At 41.9% G+C, this 21,481-nt stretch overlaps 1 long non-coding RNA gene across 2 annotated transcripts in view; it reads left to right on the forward strand.

The window, feature by feature from the left end:
- LOC123289855 (uncharacterized) overlaps positions 1–9,855 on the forward strand; it is an 83,388-nt gene extending 73,533 nt beyond the window's left edge. For both annotated transcript variants that reach the window (XR_011505896.1, XR_006534105.2), the window contains exon 3: positions 5,510–9,855. This is a non-coding gene — a long non-coding RNA (uncharacterized lncRNA). The remainder of the gene's footprint in view (positions 1–5,509) is intronic.
- The last annotated feature ends 11,626 nt before the right edge of the window (positions 9,856–21,481 follow it).

Raw genomic sequence — 21,481 nt, forward strand, 5'->3', positions numbered from 1 at the left:
TTTGGAACTAGACATTGAGGGTGAATAAAACCATAAGAATGGGTGAAGATGCTTAGGGAATATATATATATATACAGAGAAGGAGAAAAAAAATCAGTTTTTCCTTCATCCTCATTCTCGCCAGTAATAAACCGTCTAAGTGAGACAGTATCCCAACCTGCGAACCCTACTTCTACGTTGAGTGCAAGCCACAGCCGCCAACAGGAAAGGGGGTGACATTAAAAGGAGAATTCAGAGAAATAGTACTAGGTATCAAGGTAGCAAAAGCATAGATACCTTCTTACTGCTTCCTTCTAGCTGCTTGAAGACCATATTTAACAACGATGTTTTATCCATTAAGAGCTCCCTCCAAAGGCTTATAAGTCATGTGATTCTTTGACTATTTCCCCTGACAGAAATAACTGGTCTTGAAAGCTTGGAGGAAGACACTTAGCTCCATTTCTCCTTGTCTAATCATTTTCTCATTATTCTCTCTGGGCTCCATTTTAATTGACAAGACCAAATGATTTCATTAAGACATTTTTTTCTTGTCTAATAGAACCCAATCTCCTTATAATGCCATGAAGACATTTAAAAGTGGAATAGATTCTCTCTAGTCTAGAATGATTTAGATGTGATTTGGCATTGAAGGACACTGGACTGGATGGACAACCAGCTCTGTCATTTCAGTCAGTGAAGGGAGATGGTGGGAAAGAGAATGAGCCCCTTCAGATTTTCTCAGCCCCTGCTTCCAGGGGAATGGTGGAATTTCTTAATTCCTAAGTATTTCTTGGTCTAAATTGCAACCCTTTTCATCATTTTCTTATGATTTAGATGTGATTTAGGTGTGAAGGAGATAGAAGACATATGACAATGGTGATCATTTTCTTCATAGCGCTTATGATAATGGAATGTTATATTTTATATCTAATTGTTATTAGAATGTAACTTCCGTGAGGGCAGGGACCTTGCCTATTTTGTTCACTACTTCATCGGCAGTGCAGAGATCAGTGCCTGGCTCCATAGTAACTCAATAGAGAGTTACTGAAGCAATTTTTATGGTCATAGCTTGTGTGAGATAAGTGTTCATTTTTGGTTTGGAAAATATGGTGAGTGTGGCCACATGATTCTGAGTTAAACACAATTACTAACACATTTTAATAATTTATTTTATGGTTGCTTTGATAACTTCTCCTAATACCTTAGTTTACCATTGGATCTTGGGTCTGCTATCAGATGTGAAAAGGGAGTGATTTTTTTTTTTTGGCAGGTTTGATTTAGACCTTGCATTCATTGTTACTTGTCTGGTTACAAAGAGACCTTGATAATTGACAGTTGTATTCAAGTCCTGAAAGAACGCAGCGAGCTGGTGATTAGGGGTGCCTTCGAGCTGTCATTTTGATTTTGGTGGAATTGTACTTCAATGCTTTGCCTAGGAGCACTAGGAGAGACAGTTTTCCTTTACAGGCTCCCTGTAGAAAAACTTCACCGGCGTGAAAAAAAAAATGATACCTACTGACTTACTTTTCATCTGAAATTAATGTGAACAGCAACGTCTAAAGAAGGCAGATAAGACATGTTTTCACTTCAGTGAAATCAAGATTTTCAAAGCTTTTGAGCTGCTAATCCCTCTCCTTCATCTCTGCTACTTTTTCCTCTTTTCTCCAAAGCAATGTCTGCATCAAAGCTACATCTCTGACATGACCAGAACAATCAGAGGCAAGGTGAAAATGCAATGCGTGATGATTGAATACTGTTACTTCACAGAGCGGCAGTAGGTCCAGGACGGGGTTTGCAGTAGTGCCCCATCCTGATTACCAACACACCAGGAAGTGGAATGAAAGGTGCCAAATTGATTTATCCCAGGGCTCCTTGGCAGCCATGGAACTTGGTATACCCTTTCATGAGAGATGAAACCCTTAAAAAAAGTCAGATGCTGGAAAATAGTGAGGACATGACTGTTTTTTCTATGGTCAAGACCAGTTTCCAGGTTTCTTGTCATGGTTTTTGGCAATGACTTTGCTCTGACAACTGAGAGAAACAGAGCTGGGGGTTGCGGCAGTGGGATAATGCTCTGAGGATCAGGTGCTCTGGCTTGCTAATTAGTTTAAATTTAGATAGTGTGACATGTTTGTAAGTGAAATACTGTTACAATAGAAGAGGTGGCTATGGATCCCACAGCAGAAACAGAAAGAAACAAAGTTAAACAAGGTCTTATATTTGGGAACTCACAGTTGTTTAAATCAACATCAGGTAGTTGTAACCTTCTATATTGTGGAAATTGGGCTCACTGTTTAAATTGAAGATACCAACAGAGTGGAAGAAAATACTAACTTGGAAAATGTTTTAGCCTGTGCATTATAGAAAATGATCTTTTAGAAAATTAGCTTTTTAGATTGAGTGGAGAATCTCTCACCAAATTTGGAAATGGTCCCAGTTTTCAGCTGGGAGAGCCAACGGGGGAGCTGGCTATGTGGACTTTAGTTTCTCTCCTTTTAATCTTCACATCTAGGGCTCAGGAAATCTTAACTTCTTTCTGCATCACTGACTTGGCACGCCATTGAAAATACGTTGTAAAAGGAGAGATAGGTGGAATTAGGAGAGATTCTCTTAATATGAGATCTAATTCCCATGGATAGAGGGCTGCATGCCTTTCTCTTGTTTACTTAAAATTCTGTGTGTCACTTTGGAGGCAAAATCTTTAGTGAGCCATCTTTCTAGTGAAAAGTAGGGCCTAGATAAGAGGGGATGTGTAGATTATGGTAGGAGTCATGGGGTAATGAAGTAGTAATGGCTAATGGTGGAAAATAGTGGGATGGGGCATGTAAGAGCTCAGGCTCTGGTGACATTCTGCTTGGGTTTGTATCCCCACCATGAGTCCTCGGGTCCTTGAGCAAGTTACTTAGAGTCCAAGGCTGGATTTTCCAGGAAGTAGACTCTGAGATGAGTTGGTCATTTATTCTGGACTGTTTTTGGTCCAACATCTGAGGGAGGGAGAGGACAGAAGCAGGATTCGGCAGAGACAAGTCAGCAGCTGTGCAGTAGAGGGAAGCTCTGGAGCTAGAGTGGCCCTATGGAATTCTACTGAGCTGGGCAAAGATACCTCACACCAGAGGTGGGTTACTCCTGGAGGGCAAGTGACTTTGGACAAGGCAGTTCTGTTCTGAGGCATCCTTGAGTGTCCAGAAGTGGAAGGCTGTCTGCCAGCAGCTGGGGCGACAGGTCCTTCAGTGAAGGGAGATCTGGGGCATCAGTGTTCACAATGCTTAGCTTCTCTGGGCCTCTGTTTCCTAAGAATATTTTTTTGATAATTAGGTGAGATGATATATGTAAGGTGCTTAGAACTCTGCTTGGCAGAGAGTAAATAAGTATTGCTGTGTATCAGGCATAGGTTAAATAGTTTTCCCAGGGTCTCCCCGGTGGTGAGTGATAAAGATGGCTTTGGAACTGACTCTCTCCAGTCTGCTTTTAGTTATGACATCAAATATCTAACATGCGACAATCCATATTGGTTTGAATAGGTTTATTTCAGCCCTGTTTGCTCCATAACTGTATCTCACCTAAGAAAGACCATGTCTGGTGTTTTTGCCATAAGCGTCTTTGTCGTAGACATTTTTGCTGCAAGCATTTTTGCCTCATAACTAATTGGCCAAAAGGCAATTTTGCCATAAAAGAGAAAATAACTGGTTGACAGTTTGGTTTGACAATTTAGCTTCAACTAGAAAAATACTGTGATCAAACTTAGTGGAAGTGTGAAACAACAGTTTAAAGCCAGACTGCATACTATACTAGAAAATGATAACATATCAGTGTGCAGATCCTTCAATGAGCACAGTCATCCCTCCCACCTGTCAAAACCAAAAGTTTCCGAGCTATGGCAAATATAAAAGAGGCAGCTAGCCATTCATAAGAGTCTTTGAGAGCATTAATTATCGATTCTCTAGCTAATTTAGATACAATGGTTTGTTCTCTAATGCCGTCTTTAACAAATTTATCATGCAATATTAGAAGTTGGAGGCAAAAGAAGAGTCAAGCTCCTCTTATCCCCCTCCCTCTGAAAAAAGAAATGGTTACATGATTCTGATGAGTTAAGTTTCTTGAAATTGGTGAAAATTTTTTGCTACTTGATAGTGGAGAACATGATGTGGACAGAATTTTGGTATTTGGTATAGAATCTGGCTTAGATGATTTGGTGAAATATAAGGGCTGGGCATGTGATAGAACATTTAAGTGTAGTCCAGATATGTACCACATGTTTCATTATGTCTTTTTTAATGTCCATCTTTTATTTTGTTTTTTGTTATTTTATCTTTTATGGCAAAATTGCTTTATAGCCAATTAGCAAAAATGCTTACAACAAACCTGTCTACGGCAAAGATGCTTACAGAGATTACCTAGAACCAGGAAAGAGCTCCCTAGCCAGGGCTGGCTGCAGGACCCTCCTTCCCTTCACTGGGCTACGGTGCTTCCCCTGTCTCTTTCCTTCCCCTCTCCTTTCCCTTTCTGGATTTCTCTCCTCCCACCTGGAGCCTCCTTCTCTGGCTTCCCACTTGTCTTTATTGATGGGTAGGACCTGATTTGGAGCAGGAGAGCTGACTAAAGTAGCAAGAGTGGAAGGAAGGAGAGGTAAAAACCCTGGAGTACTCTCGTGGTCTCCAGACTCATGGTGCTCTGCCTCTCTCTCGCACATTCCGGCCCCCATTCCCATTCCCCTAGCCTCTACTCTTTACATTTAGTGACCCATCCTAGGTCTACAAATGAAATGCCAGAGTATTCTTTGTGGGGTAAGATAATAGAACTTTCATCTGAAACTTAGATAAATCTTAATTCTAGTTTTTCTGTATCCAAAGCTCTGCCTCGTAGACCTTCTCTGGGAAAATCCTTTCCTGTCACCCCAAAAGGACATATGAATGAATGATTAGAACACAGCCTGTTTGTTGCCCTATATTTTCTTCCTCCCCAAATTACAAGTTGAATAGCCAATGAAATTGTTTTTTCTTTACTGTTTCTTCCTTCATGTACCCATTGATGGGAAGCATTTGTAAATAAATTACTGTATGTGTAGTATTCTAGGGAATACAATGAAATAAAAGAATCAGTATTTTTGAGGAGCTTTACAGCCTAGTTCAGGGTGAGGCTGAATTTTTAGAGAACTTTGTTTATGTGATACTTAGTTGTTCTGAGTTTGCAGCACAAACTTAAAACAGAAACATTTTAATTATTGATGTTAAATGCAACATGTATACATTTTACAGATAGGAGAGCAATAGGAATGTAAGTAATTTGTGGTAACTAAGTGTTCAACCCAATGATGAAATCTATCTGCTGTTCTCAGTCCCTCCAGAGCTTTCTCTTCATGGCGTCCAGGTTCTCATTTATCCAAGAGTCACAGCAGGTAGAGGGCCAATCTTCTATGTCCTTTTTCCGCCCTCAATCACTCCTCCTCAAGGGACAAAGAGGGATTTTATTTTACTGGTGACTTGGAAGAAGATAATGGTCAGGGACAATATATTCTTTCTTTTCTCTTTAGGGGAAGACATGCTTGTAAAGTGCCCAAGTTCTCCTACCAGAGGAAGTCCCGTCCTGCTGCAGCACTTCCTAGAACTGAGTGTGTAAGTCTGTCTAACTGTGGAATTCAGTGTTGTGAAGGCTACTGACCCACAAAGATAAACTGCATTCTCCAATACCTGCTTAACCAGTAAAATATTACTGTATTTAGATTCCTTCTGCCTTACTCTTTCCTTATTCCCAATTTAAACCTGATTGGCTCAAAGCCCAGGTGGGATTAGGGATGTCATTTATCAGTCTGCACTCAATCCTAAAGGTCAGGTGTTAGGGTTTCCTAAGGCATTAACTCCAGACCCAGACCACTCTGCACTAGATGGATCAGCATTTATTCAACAACATTTTGTGTTTGTGTGCATGTGTTTCTTCCAAAGAGAAACTCTTGGGAGGCAGGAATTAGGTAGGAACTGCTGACTTGGGCAGACCCTCTTCAATTCAGCTGAATAAGTCATTATGAAGCTCCTGGGATGGGCTAGGGGGTGCATCAGGCCCAGAGGACACAGACACTAATGGGACACCTCCAAGAAGCTTTGGATCCTATAAAAGGTAGGGGCACAGGGGAGTGGAGGGATGGTAAACCAGGCCTCAGGGTAGAAGAGTGGTTATTCTTTTTCTCTATTTATAGCACTGTTACTGAATGAGCAGCATTTGGCTTAGGCTGTAGGGTTGTGTCATCCTGACGATAAGACCACTGAAAAGCAGGCTGGTGGTCTTCCTCCCATGCCAAGTTTTGTATAATGGATACAGTGATCGTATTAATTATATAGAGCAGTATAGATGAGAGATAAAGAATATGTGCCTTGAAGCTTGCCTTACTAGGTTCACATCCTTGCCTTCTAGCTATGTAACTTTAGGTAAGTTACTTAACTCCTCTGTGTTTCTGATTCCTCACATGAGAAAGAGGGATAATAGTACCTGCATTGTAGTGCTACAGTGAGGATTAAGTGAGCTGGTAGAAGTAGAGTGCTGAGCATAGTGCCTGGCACCGAGGGTCCTCAATAGAGGTTAGCTCCTGTTGTTATTAGCTATTATCAAGAATGTGCATGTCTATCAAGAATTTAGCTAAAGTGCTCCATGATACTGCTGCTTCAGCATCTGTTTTGTGTGGTCAGGTGGCCTGTGGCCTGCAGGGGCCTTGAATTGACACTAGCCCATCCTGCGATCACGTGCCTGGGTAACAGCCCATAGAGAACAGCCTGCAGAGTCACAGCAAATGCAAGTTCCTGATATAACTTCCCCAGCAGCCCTTGGGAGCAACAGTCTCCCCAGGGCTCCCCTCTGTGCCCCTTAGATAAGAACCCCTTGGAGCTTACCAAAACCCTATGCTTTTTGGTTTGAATTGATCAATCTGGCCTTAGCCTGGGAACCCCAAAGCACTTCACCCATGGTCCCTAATAAAGGCATGTGCCATCAGTCCTGTCACTCTCTCGTCCTGCGCCCTGCCTTGACCTCCTGATGTGGCACCTCCAGGCGTGTGCTGTGTACATCCTCCAGGACCTGTGAGTAATAAACTTCTCTGTTTATTTCCCTTGTGGTCTTTTGTTGAACCTAGACTCACCATCTCACATCCTGGGGTTCTACTTAACAAATGTTAATTTAACAAAGTCATAACAATGTGGCATGGGAATGAGGACTAGAAGATAAACCAGGAAGACAAGAGGAGTGGTTCTTTATAGCTCATTGAAAGGCTTTGGGTCTAAGACTTTCTTCACTGTCATGGTGGGATCAGATACAATTAACAGCCAAAGAGGCTTCCACATCCAGAAAGGAAAATCTACTGCCCAGCCTCTTCATTTCAGCCCAAGGATTTGCTTGCCATCTACTTGGCATAGCAGGAAAGTGTGGTGCTTGCACCAGTGGTAAGAAATAAGGTCAACATGTGGCAGCAAGACACAGAGTGGTTTGCAGTTTTGCCGAATCCCACTTGTTTTGGATGAGTGGTGAAACATGAGGCCAAACCTTAATCTTCTTTATTCACTTGGGGGCTAAGGATATTTATTTCAAATGCTCGTTCTGGTTGTGTTTGAAAAGTTGGACAAAGTGCATATCATTGAATTAAAAAGTGTTTATTGAATGCCTACTAGGTACATGGGTCCATACCAGGAACTTAGTTATTGTATAGTTTAACCTCATAAAAATCCTTTGAGGTAGATGTTGTTATCTTGGTTTTATAGATGAGGAAATTAAAGTTTAGAATCTTTCTAAAGACAATACGATAGAAGTTGCTCGAATTTGAACTCAGGTCTTCAATAAGATTTCTTAAAAGTTACATGGATTCAATTATTTGCATGTCTACTACTGTTATGAATTTTAGAAATACAGAAAATCATCAAGAAGAAAATAAAAATCACCCATGATGTCACAACTATTTAAATTTTGGAGTATTTTCATCCAATTTTAATATGTATGTATATGTTTGTTTTTTTCCTACAAAAATGAACTGCTTTCTATGTTATTTTAAAACTCTTCTTTAAACAATGTTATGACGGCTTTTTCTTATTATTAAATAGTTTTCCAAACCTGATTTTTAATCGCCACATTTCATTATGTGGCTGAAGAAAGCCCTTATTGTTCAACTGTATGTTTTCCATTTTCCCCTATTTTAAACAACGATGCCGTAAAAATCTTTGTATGTAATTCTTGTGCATGTCTCCAATTATTCCCTTAGAATAGTTTCAGAAGAATAATTACTACATAAGAGGTTGTTCCAGTTATCTATCGCTGTGTAACAAACCAGCCCAGAACTTAGCTGCATTAAACCACCACCATTTTGTTATGCTCGTGGATGCTGTAGGTTAGGAGTCCGGAAACGACACAGCAGGCATGGTTGTTCTCTGCTCCATGATGTCTGGGATCTCAGCTGGGAGACTCAAAGGCTGGGCTCAGCCAGCACTGTTGACTCCTCTTCCTACATGTGGCCTCTCCAGCCTGGTGATCTCAGTGTAGTAGCACTTTTATGACTTGGCCCAGGGCTCCAAGAGTGTTTCAGTGGTACAAGGCAGATGTATATGAGCTTTATGAACTAGGCTTGGGGGTCACCTGATGCCACTTTTGCTGTGCTCTATTGGTTGAAGCAGTCACAATCCGGCCCCGATTCAAAGAAGAGAGTATATAGACCCCTACCTCTCAATGGAAGGAGTGTCAAAGAATTTATAGCTGTGTTTTAAAACTACCAGAGAAGACATAAACTATTTTCAGGATTTTGACATATATTATCAGCTTGCCCCAGAAAAATGTTATATAAATCAACACTTTTTCCAGTAGTGGCTCTTACCCACTCTTACCCACAATGGATATTACAGTTTTAAGAGATATTTGTCAGTTTGAGAGGCAAAAGATAGCATGTCATGTCATTGCAATTTTCAAGTATCTGAATACTAGTGAGATTTTATATTTTTTTTCAGTTACTTGTCAAAATTTTATGTGAATTTCCTGCATTTTGCTTATTTTTCTGTTGGAGTAGTCATCTTTTTCCTCATTAAAATTGGTAGGTGTTATTTATATATTAAGGCTAAATCAAGGTGTTCTGACTCTAAATTTAGTTTTTTCACCACCACTCCTTAGCAACTGTAATCAATAAACATTTTTAGTACGATGTGGAAGGCGCTGTTTGCTTGTAACCCCACTCTGCCTCTTTCAAGCTGTATGACTTGAACAATTTAATCAAGCCTCCTGGGCCTTCATTTCCTCTCCTGTGATGCTGGGATAATAATATTCCTAACGCATTGGTTATTGTGAGGATTCGGTAATGTCCAGTTAAAATGCTTAGAAGAAGGGTTCTTACATGCCAACTGACCCATAAAGGAAGTGTTTATTCTTAATATTATTACTGTCACTGAATGGATGAGACCTGGATACTTGTGGGAATCCTAGCGATTGTCTCATTCTTTCTGTTGTCTGATTTGTAACTGTACAACTGCAGATCTGCTGGTCACGTCAAAGCCATTTGGCTTCTGAATTCAAAAGAGTCATGGTTACTCTGAGAAAGATTTCATATTTTGCTTATTATTTTAAATTTGATTCTCAAATTTCCCAAAGGAAGTAAGTCACTAACAATGCGGGACAGGCTTTGAAGCAGGTTGTCGAGGCATCTTAGTTAATGGGTGACATGCTTGGAAATAATCACCATCCTTGATTGCCATGCCAATATAATTAGAACGAATGGGGGAGAGAACACGTTCTTTGTGAAACTCCTAAGATAAAAATTTAATTAAAAAATTAAATTTGACGGCATTTCCTCTGCCTCTTTCATTTGTCTTTCCATTCCATCAGACTGATTGAGCACAGACTCAAGCATCATAGAGCGTGTTGTGGAGCAGCATTGATGAAAGAAAAATAAAACCCCTTTCTTTAGAAGGCTAAGTCTCAAAGAGCTCTCATTGCTTCCACTCAGGAGAGACTGTGAAAACAAAAGGCCAGGGCCTGGGTCTGAAGTGACCATAGCAGGGCTCAGCTCCCAGGCTCTCATTACCTCCAAGTGTGTGCCTTCCTCCCAGCCCAGCAGCCTCCTTGTGCTCTATCCTTTCAAGGCCTCATGGGGGTGTTGGAGTGCCATGCATTGATATATGGGGGATGGGGATTCGGAGGGGATGGAGAGGCCTGGTGGCCCCATCCTCACCACCCCCGGGGCACTGAACATTTGTTGTCTCCAAAGAGGGCTTCTCTGGCTTCAGCCCAGCTGTCCCTGTGTGATAACCAGCATGGCTAATGCTCTAGTGATGAGCCACTTCGAGTCTCTGCCTCAGCACCTCTGATCACTGTGAAATATGAGTTGGGGGAGTTCTCTGTAACACACGCCTGTTTGACTGAGCCCCTATTCAGGCATCCGGTGTCAGCACTTGTCGCAGACAGCCGCTCCAGCCAGACAGTGACAGATTCAGCCTCCTGCTCAGACTGTCAGGGGAGTCTCCCCCTCAGGCTTGGGCTTGTCACAGGAGCGCCTGGCCGAATCCTGCCAGGGCTCTGGGCTGCACCTGTGCTTCCAACTGTCAGTGGGCTTGAAAGCCAGCCGCTTTCCACTAGCCTTCTTGTCAAGGTCAGCTGGCATGCTGGGGGAAGGGAGCTCCTGAATGGAGACAGACTGCCTCTTTTGTCCTTTGCCCCTGCGTCAGAAGTCCAGGGGGGCCAGGATTTGTCAAAGAAAGCATTTGAGTAGATCCTGGGTAAAGTTTAAAAAAAACTTGCCTGGAGGTAATTAGTCTAGACAAGTTTACTTTTTTGAAATGCCCTTTCCAGTTCTCTTTAACATTATCTTGTTAGTCTTGGTGGAACATGAGGGGAAGGAGAACAAAGCTAGTTATGTGTGGTAAGAGAGAAAGGGTTCACGTTAGTGGCTACTTCAGAGATTCTGCCAGGGTTGGCCATCTGGTGATCATAATGATGATTTATAAATCAGAAGTTGCAACTTGATGGCCCACGGACTGAATTTGGCACAAAGGATTTTTATTTGGCCTAGAGTGTTTGTTTGTTTTTAATAGAACTTGATGCCAATTTTTAGAATTCAGAATATTTTACATACAAATGTCATATCTGGCTTCTCTTCAAAAATCTAGCTCTGGCAACACTGTACGTGTATTCTTGTATAGGGACAATTGGGGTAAACCACACTGTTGCCACTGCTCACTTTAGAGAGGGCACATACTCTCTAGATTGCCACAGTCCTCACCTCTCCCAATTGTTCCACCCAACCTTTGTGACAAGTTTTGGTCTTTCTTCTGAGAGAGGAAGAGAAATACATTAATTGAAAACTATTATATTATTTCTTACCCCCCCCCACCCCTTGCCCCAAGGAAGATTGTCTCTGAGCTAACATCTGTGCCAATCTTCCTCTATTTTGTTTGAGGGTTGCCACCACAGCACAGGTGATGAGTAGCATAGGTCCATGCCTGGGATCCGAACCCTCAAACCTGTGCCACTGAAGCTGAGCACATGGAATTTTAACCACTGGGCCATGGGGCCAGCCTCATATTATCTCATTTTTAATCCTTCCAAGTTAGTGATATGGTCTCCTTTCCATGAATGAGGAAATGGATCTCAGAGTTAAGAACATTTCTCAATATTTTAAAGCTGGAAATTAAGGGAACCAGGATTTATATTTTTGTAAAAGCCCTTGCTCTTCTCTACAACAAACTGGCGCACCCAGTGGAATCTGTGGCATCTGTTTAGGCTAAAATTCAAGTATTGCTGAAGAGATAAAGTGTGGTAGCTCATTAAATAGGCTGCATTTGGACTTTAGAAGCATGTGTTTAAGAGTCTTTGATAAAAAAAAATAAAAAAGCCTTATTTATGATGAGGATTTTTTTCCTTAAAGTAATTTTTTTAATCCACCTGATTTGCTGATGAAAATGGTGCTGTTTTGATTTTAACAATGAAAATAATAAGATCAAACCTTACAGAGCACTTACTAAGTGTTTATATAGATTACCTTATTTAACCGTCTCAACAACCGTACAAAGTAGGTAAATTTATTACACATATTTTATTGATGAGGAAACCGAGGCAGAGAGGTAATGCTGAGAGACTTGAATAAACTGTTTGATAAACCATTAGGTAGGTTGGGATCAGAATCGTCAATGCTGCTTAGCTTTCTACCTTTCTGACTCTTGGTGAATATTAGTCAAGATACTGGACGTGCTGTAACCACTGACTTTCTACAGTCTCTATCTAGCTGTACCAATCAGCTGTTTCCTGTTCTCTGGGATTATACTAGAAAAACCCCTTGAGAACTTGTTTGCCCACCACAGAAACCTTAAAGGTGCTTCCATGAAGGATGGTTTAAGAAGGTCATTAGTAGTTCTGATAGCTGTAAATAAATTGTTTTGAAGTGATGGCTATGGGATGGATCACTTATCATCAAGTGATATGGGAATTGTCTGAATGTTCAAATATAATGAGTTTTATTGATTATGAGGAAAAAGATGTTTTGGATGATAATAACGCCAGAGTACTGGTTTGCTGTTGAAGTCTCCATAGATCGGGTTAGTTTAAATGTCTGAAATATTTGAATTGAATGCATTTGAGGTGTAGGAAAGTGATTAAATCCTCTCTATCCTTGTTCCTGAGGGACTGTATGGAGCCACGTTGCCCAGCTTGAAGTGGAGAAGTTACCTTGAATAGATTTGAAGGATTAGTTCCCAATGCCTATCTTTGAAAAATTTCTTGTTGCCGTTCACTCTTAATGCAGTTGGAGGCTGGCCTATATATTTTGGAGCCCAGAACCCTGTGACTACTCTGACCCTCTGCTGTCATCGAGAACATGTGAGAAATAATTATATCATCCTGCTTCTCCTGTCACTCATCCCCACATTCCTGCACTAAGTTGGGATCTAAGAGGTGTTCATAAAGCTTGTGCGCATGCAACCACACCAATGGCTACTGTGCATTCCTTTCTAGTGACAAAAGTCATCTTGTTTGGGGGAGTAATTAGGTAGAAAATAACCTGAGCAACTCATGGCTAAGGCATTATGAAACCTCTCACTACAGATTTAAATGGTAGCAATCTGACATACTCTCCTTCCCTCTTTAGAGATGTAATGGATTAGAATCATCAGAAAAGCTATGCTTACTGCTATCTGTGCAGCTCTCTCTCCTAGTTGAGTAAAAGCCAGGCTGAACCCAGTACTTTTTGTACTATTACCTGCCATGTTTCCTTGTGGGCTACTTTTCCTCTGACAATATCCAACATCTTCATGTCCCCAGGCTTACTCTCAGGCCTTTTTTTGTTGCTTCCCTTCTATACCTTCCAGGGTGATTTTCCGTAAAAACCACCTGTATCTTACCTACCACTAAAAGCTGTTGACTCCTAAAGAAAACAACTTTAGACTTTTTCTTTCCCCTGAGCTGAAGTCCTATATTACCCATTGCTCACAGAACCCGTCCTTGTGGATGTTCCGTTGGCTTCTAAAAAAACCCAGGTTTTAAACTAAGCTCATTACCTTTCTTCCTCTCTCACCTGCTCCTCTTCCTGCAGTTCTTACTTTGTGTGTGCATCAAATTTCATCATGCATAGATTCTGACTCATTAAGTCTAGGATGGAGTGAGGAATCGATATTATTTGCAGACACCTCTAGTGATTCTGATGATTGTGGTCCACATACAACACTGAGAAAAGCAGCTTAGTGAATGTTTCTCTTTCTATTGGTCACGTGACCTAGAAATCTTGGAATCACCCTAGACTCATCCTTTCTGCTCAACCCATGTCCACAGGGCTACTGTGTCCTGTTGATTCTACTTCCTCAGTGTATTTCAAATCAGACCCTTCCTCTCTGTTCGCACTGTTGCTCTCTTCCTTCTATCTTAGATCATCCCAACTATCTCCTTCTTTCTCCTTGGCTTACTCTTTTCCCCTTCAGTCCACTTTTTACTGTGCCTCTAGAGTGATCTTTCCAAAATGCAAATATCATATTGCTACTTCCCCTTCAAAAGTTTTCAAGGGCTCTCTGTTCTAAAGGATAAAAGCTAAAGTCCTTAGTGTGGCATATTAATTCTTTCATGATCCGGTCCTGGCACGTGCATCCAGCTTTACTTCTTTGTCAATTCCTTATTTCAACCCATATTCCAAGTATGTTAAGCCATTTGTAAGCCTGAACATTGTTTAGTCTCTATTCTCCATGCTGTTATGCAGGCAAATCTTTTTGCTTCAAATACCCTTCCTTTTCTTTGGCTGGCTAAGTTTTACTCTGTCATCCAGTGAATCATGTCAAGAATTTCCAATTTGGGGAAGACTTCCATGATCTTTTCTGACTGACTTAGGGTTTCTTTGGTTGAATTTCTCTAGAACTCTGAGTCCATGACATCAGAGTATATGTTACAGAGTTATATATATATTGGTTTACTTCTTTAAAACTAGAAGGTGAGTTTCTTGAGAGCCTTGACTATGTCTTCAGTTTCTGTATGTCCAGTAGTGACCACAGTGCCTGGCATTTAGTAGGCATGCAAAAGATACCTAAGAATGGATGAATGGCCAAATGTTTTTAAAGAACGTGGTAAGACTTTAGCCACATCAAGACTCAGAATGAAAAGGAATGTCCTTTTGTCATGGCCCTTGCAATGCAGGTGACTCTCTCGCCTTAGCAATGGAGTTTCCACCAGCTTCATTTTGTTCCTCCCAGATTGGGGAGATATATTTGAAGATCTTGTTACCTAGTTTCCCTTCTCGAAGTTCTTTTACAAGGTCCAAGTTCTTAGAGTATGCAAAGAAGGTGGTGTTCCACTGCTAAGGTCAAAAGCCAAGCAGAGCCTCCAAGATGATCTTAAAGTGTGGATTTCAAGTGTAATTTGTAGTGAATCAAAAGGAAATTTCAGGGAAGCTATTTTCAGTTCTATATAAACAGTTGGATTTTCCAGAGCAAGGGGGTGGGCCCTAAGTAGTGAAATAACTTCTCATGGAAGTTAGCTCATTCAGAAGCCAGGCTGTTGTAAAAGTGTTTTCTCCTTTGGGTGGGAGTCTGGGGGTGAATGGCAACTTGCTTATCTAAACGTTGTTCTCATCCAAACATTATGAGGATCTCTGTGGCTGTCTTTTTTCTTATTCAGTATAGTCATTCAGTCAATAATCCACAGCATTTGTTGAGCAACTATGAAGACTCTGGAATTGTGTCACAGGTTTAGTGTACAAAGATGAACAGGACCCTGTCCCTATTACAGAAGAGACCAGCATATAAACAAGCAATCTAGTTTTTAGAAGTCCCTTGCTGGCAATTGCTCAAAAGCCTCCTCCGTATCAAACCAGTAAGAACAGAGTTGGGAATCAGGATGAAAGAAACGTCTGTTTTTTTGTTGTAAGAGAAAAATTCCTTTAAGGAAAGATGACCTCTGCAATGTTTTAAGTGAGAATGTATCAGTGCTCTGGCGACACCTCGTTTTAGTTTTTTAAAAAAGAGCATTTCAGAGGATAGGTGCGTTTGCTTGATACAATAAAGGTGTCCTTAGAAAAAGTCATGTTCATGGAAGCAGAAAACCAGCGTGTCTTCTATCCAACCCAGGCCTTTGGATGGAGAGCAGTACGGAAGGAGCTGCCTCAATGTGGAAGTAGCTATAGAAGCAGCTAGGGAGTGGGCTCAGAGTCCTTTGAGAGCCACCCCAGCAGAATATGGGAGGAGATGAAATGGCTAGTAGGGTCTGCTAGGGGATATCTTTGGTAATGGAGAATTGCATCATCTGTAACTGAATCCTATTCTAGATGTTAAAAGTATGCTATTCCTTTAGTTTAAAAACCATTTTTAAAGAAATTAGTTTAGACTACCCTATCCAAGAATATAGAATTGTTAACTTAAATAAAGGAGAAGAAAGTGGAACAATGGTTATGTTTCTTAGCCTCATATCAAACTTATTTGTTTATTTATCATTTTTTCCCCCAGAGAGCAATAATTCTATTGTTTTCTCCATAAGACACATTTATGTCACTGATGAATTGGTTGCAGATTCTTTCTCTAAATAGACCGTTCCTTGAATATGATATTACCCGCTCAAACATCTGGTGTTTTCGGGATATTTCTGGAGGCAAAGTTGCTCTGTTTCTTCCTACGCTGAGGAGCAGGACATATCTAAGAGCTTCCAGCATTGCTGTCTCCTGGGGGAAGCTGTTCTGAGTGACTGTGTTTAGATGATGGAAGCCAAGGACTTTTGCTTACCTGGAACTCAGCCCAGGGGAGCGGACTGTGCTGCTGCCCCTCACCAAGGAGCCAGGAAAGCCTCTATCAGGGAGTGGAAATCAGATTCTTTTAGAACTCAGGAAAAGCCTCAAAGGGAGATTATTTTGAACAGGGAAACTTAGATTTTTAAAAAAGTTCATGATACATTTTAACTCTCATTCTTGTCAGTACCAGAGACCAGGAACTAGGCTCAGTGGGATCCTGGGTAACCTTATTAAGGGCAATCACTGAGGACCTTCTACTAAACCCAAAGGGCAACATAGTGTCATTCATTCTTGGGGGGACTCCTCAGCCAGCTGGTGCCGAGCAACCAGGGGCCTCTGATTGTTCCTGTCTGCTCTCATGTCATGGCAGCATGGAAGGACACTGGGAGTTGAGTTCAGCTTCCAGATGGAATATTTGTAAAATCCAATCCACTCAATTTCACCAAATAAAGCAATTTGGATTATAATATGCCGTTAAAATAAATCTCCACAGGAAGCAAATGTAGCATTATGAATTTATGTCAGTTAATGTCCTACAGATAATAATATTATCATATATCAACTTGTCATAAATTACTCAATAAATAAGCAATAGAACTCAGACAGGACAGCCCAAGATTTCTCTCTTTGCTCTTTATTATGCTAAACCATAAAGGGATTTTGAGAGTACTGCAATGGACTAAGTCTGGTTGTCCATGTCCATCCTTTCAACACAGAATAAGAACTTGAAAGAACAGTGTGAATCCTTAGAGTGGGTCTCTACTAATATGATGTACCCAGCAGAAGAGGTTAAAGCTGGGGTTTCGTCTGGAGAGAACACCACCGTTGTGCTGTTGAATTTTAGTCTGATTCGAGGCTAGAGTCTTAAGGATCCCAAAAGAAGAAATTATCCCCTTCGTGGTAGATTCTTGAATTTTTTTGTGTTTATGAGGTCTTGCTGGGGAATTTAGGGACCTAGGTTTTACTCAGGCTGGGATTCTAATTGTCAACCAGGCAATCACTTAACTTCTGTGGGCTTCATTCCCTACCTTTAAAGGAAAGAGGGTTGAATTGGATGTTTTATTAGATCTCTTCTTGGTCCAAAGTTTACCTTAGTTACAGGAAAGTCTTTTCCTCACTGTTGATGCTGGTTCACTTTCCTATCATTCAATAGTTATTTATACATTATGTACTTATGTTTCAAGCACTATGCTAGGTTAAGGGATGTGCCTATAATGGTGACTAGAAGAGTCTTGCTTCCAAGGAGCTCAACATATAGTGTGTATGTGGGAAGCGGGGGGTGATAATGGATACAGATAAATCAATAGCAAGTATACAATGTAATGCATGATAATCTATGAGAAGCAGAGGGTGCTTTGGAAAAGCAAAGAGGGATACCTCACTTAGTCTTTGGAGGTGGGACCAGATAAAGACAGCTTCTAGGAGGAAATGACATTTAAATTTGGACTCAAAAGAGTTCTGCTGAGCAGGAGGATGAGGGGTTATAGCTGCGGAATGGGTCACATCAAGGAAAGCATTTGCACAAGGATTGAGAAAGAGAGACAGAGAGAGAATGAATCACGTTCTTGTGGGACTGGAGGGAATTCAGCATGAAAGCCACAGCATAGAGAGAAAGGGGGAAAATGGCAAGAGACAGCTGGAAAGTGGGGTGAGGGCAGGTTATGAAGTGCATTGTACCTGAACCAGGGAGTTTGGCTATTGGCAGAGAAATGGGAGCTTTCAAAGCAGGGGAGTGAAGCTATCAGCACTTTGCTTTAGAAGGATCTTTGGCCTGTGTGTAGAAGGTGTTGCAGGGATGGGGGAGGGGCTTGGCTGGGGAATGCTGCACTGGAGGGGGAAACCGGTGAAGATGCTTCCATTTCTTGACAGGGCCACCAGCTGTGTAATCGGAGGAGTTTTCCAGGCTGGTGGATGCAGATCCTGAGGCTGTGGAGCTAGGTGTGAATGATGAGAGGGCACCAGATGCTGCTCTCTAAACCTGGGCCCCCTCTGTGAGTGCCTCAGCAGGCCAGAGAGGAGCTGCTCACTGCCTCTTCTAACCTGGGTGCTAACCGAGGCGTGTCTTCTGTCCAGATTGGGGCTGGCATTTGCAGCCTCACCAGGAGTGGAGAAAGAAGAGCCAACTCCCTTGCAGGCTGATAGGAAGGAGCTGAGGCTCCACGGGACACCATCAGTCAGGATTTGCTCATTTCTTGGCTGAGCTGTCCAAATGGGCCCATATGTCCCATAATTCCTGTCCATGCCCTTGAATGACCTTGTCACTCTCAGCCTTTACTTTATTAACTCATACGACACTTGGACTTTCAAAAGAATGTGCAGACTCCTCCTTTGTTGGAAGCAGACATCTTGGTCATGTTTGCAAAGGGCTGCAGGGTCCTGGACGAGGGGTCTACCAGACATCCAGAAAGATGCAGGGCTACAGAGGAAAACAGGTTTGGCTGTATGTCTCAGGGCCTTCCTGAGTCCAAGTAGATGGAAGGCACATGTGGGAGAACACAAATATTTGGCAGCTGTACCATATCCCACTCACACTCGGAGAGCAGAAAGTCCAGTAAGGTGGGCTGGGGTTGGGGGATGAGGGTTGTCAGTTTCTCTACCCAGAGGAGTTAGCGCTTGTATCTCCTCTTTGCTGTGCTTTACTTCTGGGCCTGAGGCATAACCCGTGGGTGTCAGTCCTTGACGAGCCCGTGTAAGGCCCATGGAGGGCTGTGCTTTCTGAAGGGGCTCTGTGGATCTGTTATTTTGGATTGCATTTTTCTGTCACCATTACATATAACTGTATGTTTAATTCCCTCAGTAGATTATAGTTCTTTGAGAAAAGCAAATGTACTTTATCAGTCCTGGCTTTCCTAGAAGCAATAAGCAGAATGCCTTACATCCAGTTCGTGCTCAATAAATGCTTCTTGGAGTAATAAGTACTATGTGGTATGTGCTTAGGTTTGCTCACTCAGCTTCTAAGAGTTTAATGGGTTAGGGAGTCATGTAGTCAGGGTATGCTGCCATGAATCATGTGTTTTAAATTGTTGGATTCTAACCTTTGGTGGTTTCCTGAGATAGGCAAAATCCCAGACACAGAACAATTTCTGGGGGGGCTCACAGCTCACAGCTATGGGCAGGTCTATGGAAAGCACAGTTTCATGTATTCACAACAGCCTTGGAGACCATTCACTGATCATTAGACATCATATCACAACATGTTTCCCACGTGCAGGGCCTCAGTGTCAGGTGCTGTGTTCAGTGCTTTACACCCAGCATCTCTATGACTCCTCACCACAATCTGTCACAGTAGTAGTGCTATTTTTAAGATGTGGACACTGGGCCCATGGAGATTATGTCTTTTGTTCAAGCTTAAGTCATGTTAGAGCCGGGACTCAGACCTAGATCTGCCTGACTCTAATCTTGTCTCCTTTTATTGCACAGCTTTACTGGTTGTGTTAGTGGAACTGGATCCTGGGCAAGTGGACCAGCCTCCTCGGAAGCTTCACTGACCCTAGAGGGCTGAGGATAGGCATGTGTGTGCAGGGATTTGCTTCTTGGAAGAAGACCTAGCAAGTGGAAGAATATCACAAACTGTAAACTCCCTCTGCCTAGCCCGGGGATAATGACAGATGGTTGCCTTAACTTCCAGGTGTGTCCAGGTATAATCTAGAACAGAAGGAAGAGAGAGGTGATTCTGGCAGAGGGGTCATTTCTGGGCAGGACAATAGAAAGCAATGTAGTGAGTGTCTGTTGGGGGGTGTTGCTGACTGCAGGTCTCTGGGTCCTCTGGCTGACAACTGTAGAGATATAAACAGTAACCTTAGAGCTTGGTGAGTTTGTCTGGACTCTGAGTAAGGTGACCTGAACAGATGGTACTTAGTCTCTACCAGATAGTTACATCTGAGTTACTGACTCAAGAATAGTCCACTGGGGCGGGGGGTCAGCAAACTACAGTGTGTGGAGTAGAGAGCTGTTTCCCTGAATGGTTTACCCAGACTGAGGAGTTGGAGGGGAGAAGTGCAGGGAAGGGGAAGGTGTAGAAGTCAGGAAGTCTAGAAACAGCAAGGGATAAAGCAATCCAAGAGCTACTCATTACTTGTGTTGTTGAAATATTCTGTGTTTCAGCTTCAGAGTCTACGACAGGTAGAATCATTCCTTCCTCTTGGGGTCTTGGGGGCATGAAAAATACAATATTCTCAAATGCGCTTGACGTTGGCAGAGTTGTATGAACCCAAGGGGTTATTACTATAATGTAGCAACTTTTGCTCTGCCAACAACCCTGATATTTTCTTCTGAACATGGTCAAGAATTTGAGACACAATTTTTCAAAGATCCTGAAGTTTTTATTGAAAAAGTAAAAGATGCTCCTCAATATCACATTTGTGATTCTAGTGAAAGTTCCCCTTTCTGCTCTGCAAAATCCCCCACGGACTATGTTTTGGACGAAGAGGGCAGAATTATAGAATTGCGCATGTAGCTTTGACTTACCTGTTTTCATTATTTTTTCTTGGTGGGAAGCAGCAGGAATTTTTGTTTAAAAAGGATATGGAGAGCCAGCCCCAGTGGCCCAGTGTTTAAGTCTGGCACATTCTGCTTCAGCGGCCTGGCTTCATTTTCTGGGCACAGACCTACACCACTTGTCTGTCAGTGGCCATGCTGTGGTGGTGGCTCACATACAAAAAAGAGGAAAATTGGCAGCAGATGTTAGCTCAGGGCAAATCTTCCTTAGTAATAAAAAAAAGGGGGGGGGGGTCTGGAAAAACAAACCCCGAATATAATTAAAGGCATTTTCCTGGTTTCCATAGTTTCTTAGAAATCTTTGCCATTGGCAGAAGAAATGGTTGGAATTTTGGGGGGTAATCTACCAACAGCACTGCATTGCCCGTTTCTACCTGCATAGTGAGGCTGTAGTCATCCTTTTCATCACAGCAGGCTTAATTCATCCAGTGAGACTGTGAGTGGTCACTTTTAGGTATGGCTCTTACATGATCAAGGCTGCTGTGACAGGGAGAAAACAAAAAAGATATATTGTGGTCATGCAGCAGAACAAATGATTATAGTCCTACCTGGCATCACTACTATTCCCCCTAACAAAACAAGTGCTGTGAGAAATTGATCTGTTTACAGAGAGCGAACTTTAGAGTATAATGACCCAGTCCTGGCTTACCACATATCCTAGACTCATTAAATCCATTTCAGTCTTCTTTCTCCTTTGTTGGAAAAGCTCTCAATAGCACTACTAATTGAAACAACTCAAATTAGTAACTTGGCTTTTGAGAATCTGTATTATTTGGTTGGTATCTGCACAACTCACTTAACTGA

This window comes from Equus asinus, chromosome 9 (assembly GCF_041296235.1).
Source record: "Equus asinus isolate D_3611 breed Donkey chromosome 9, EquAss-T2T_v2, whole genome shotgun sequence".
NCBI lineage: Eukaryota > Metazoa > Chordata > Mammalia > Perissodactyla > Equidae > Equus > Equus asinus.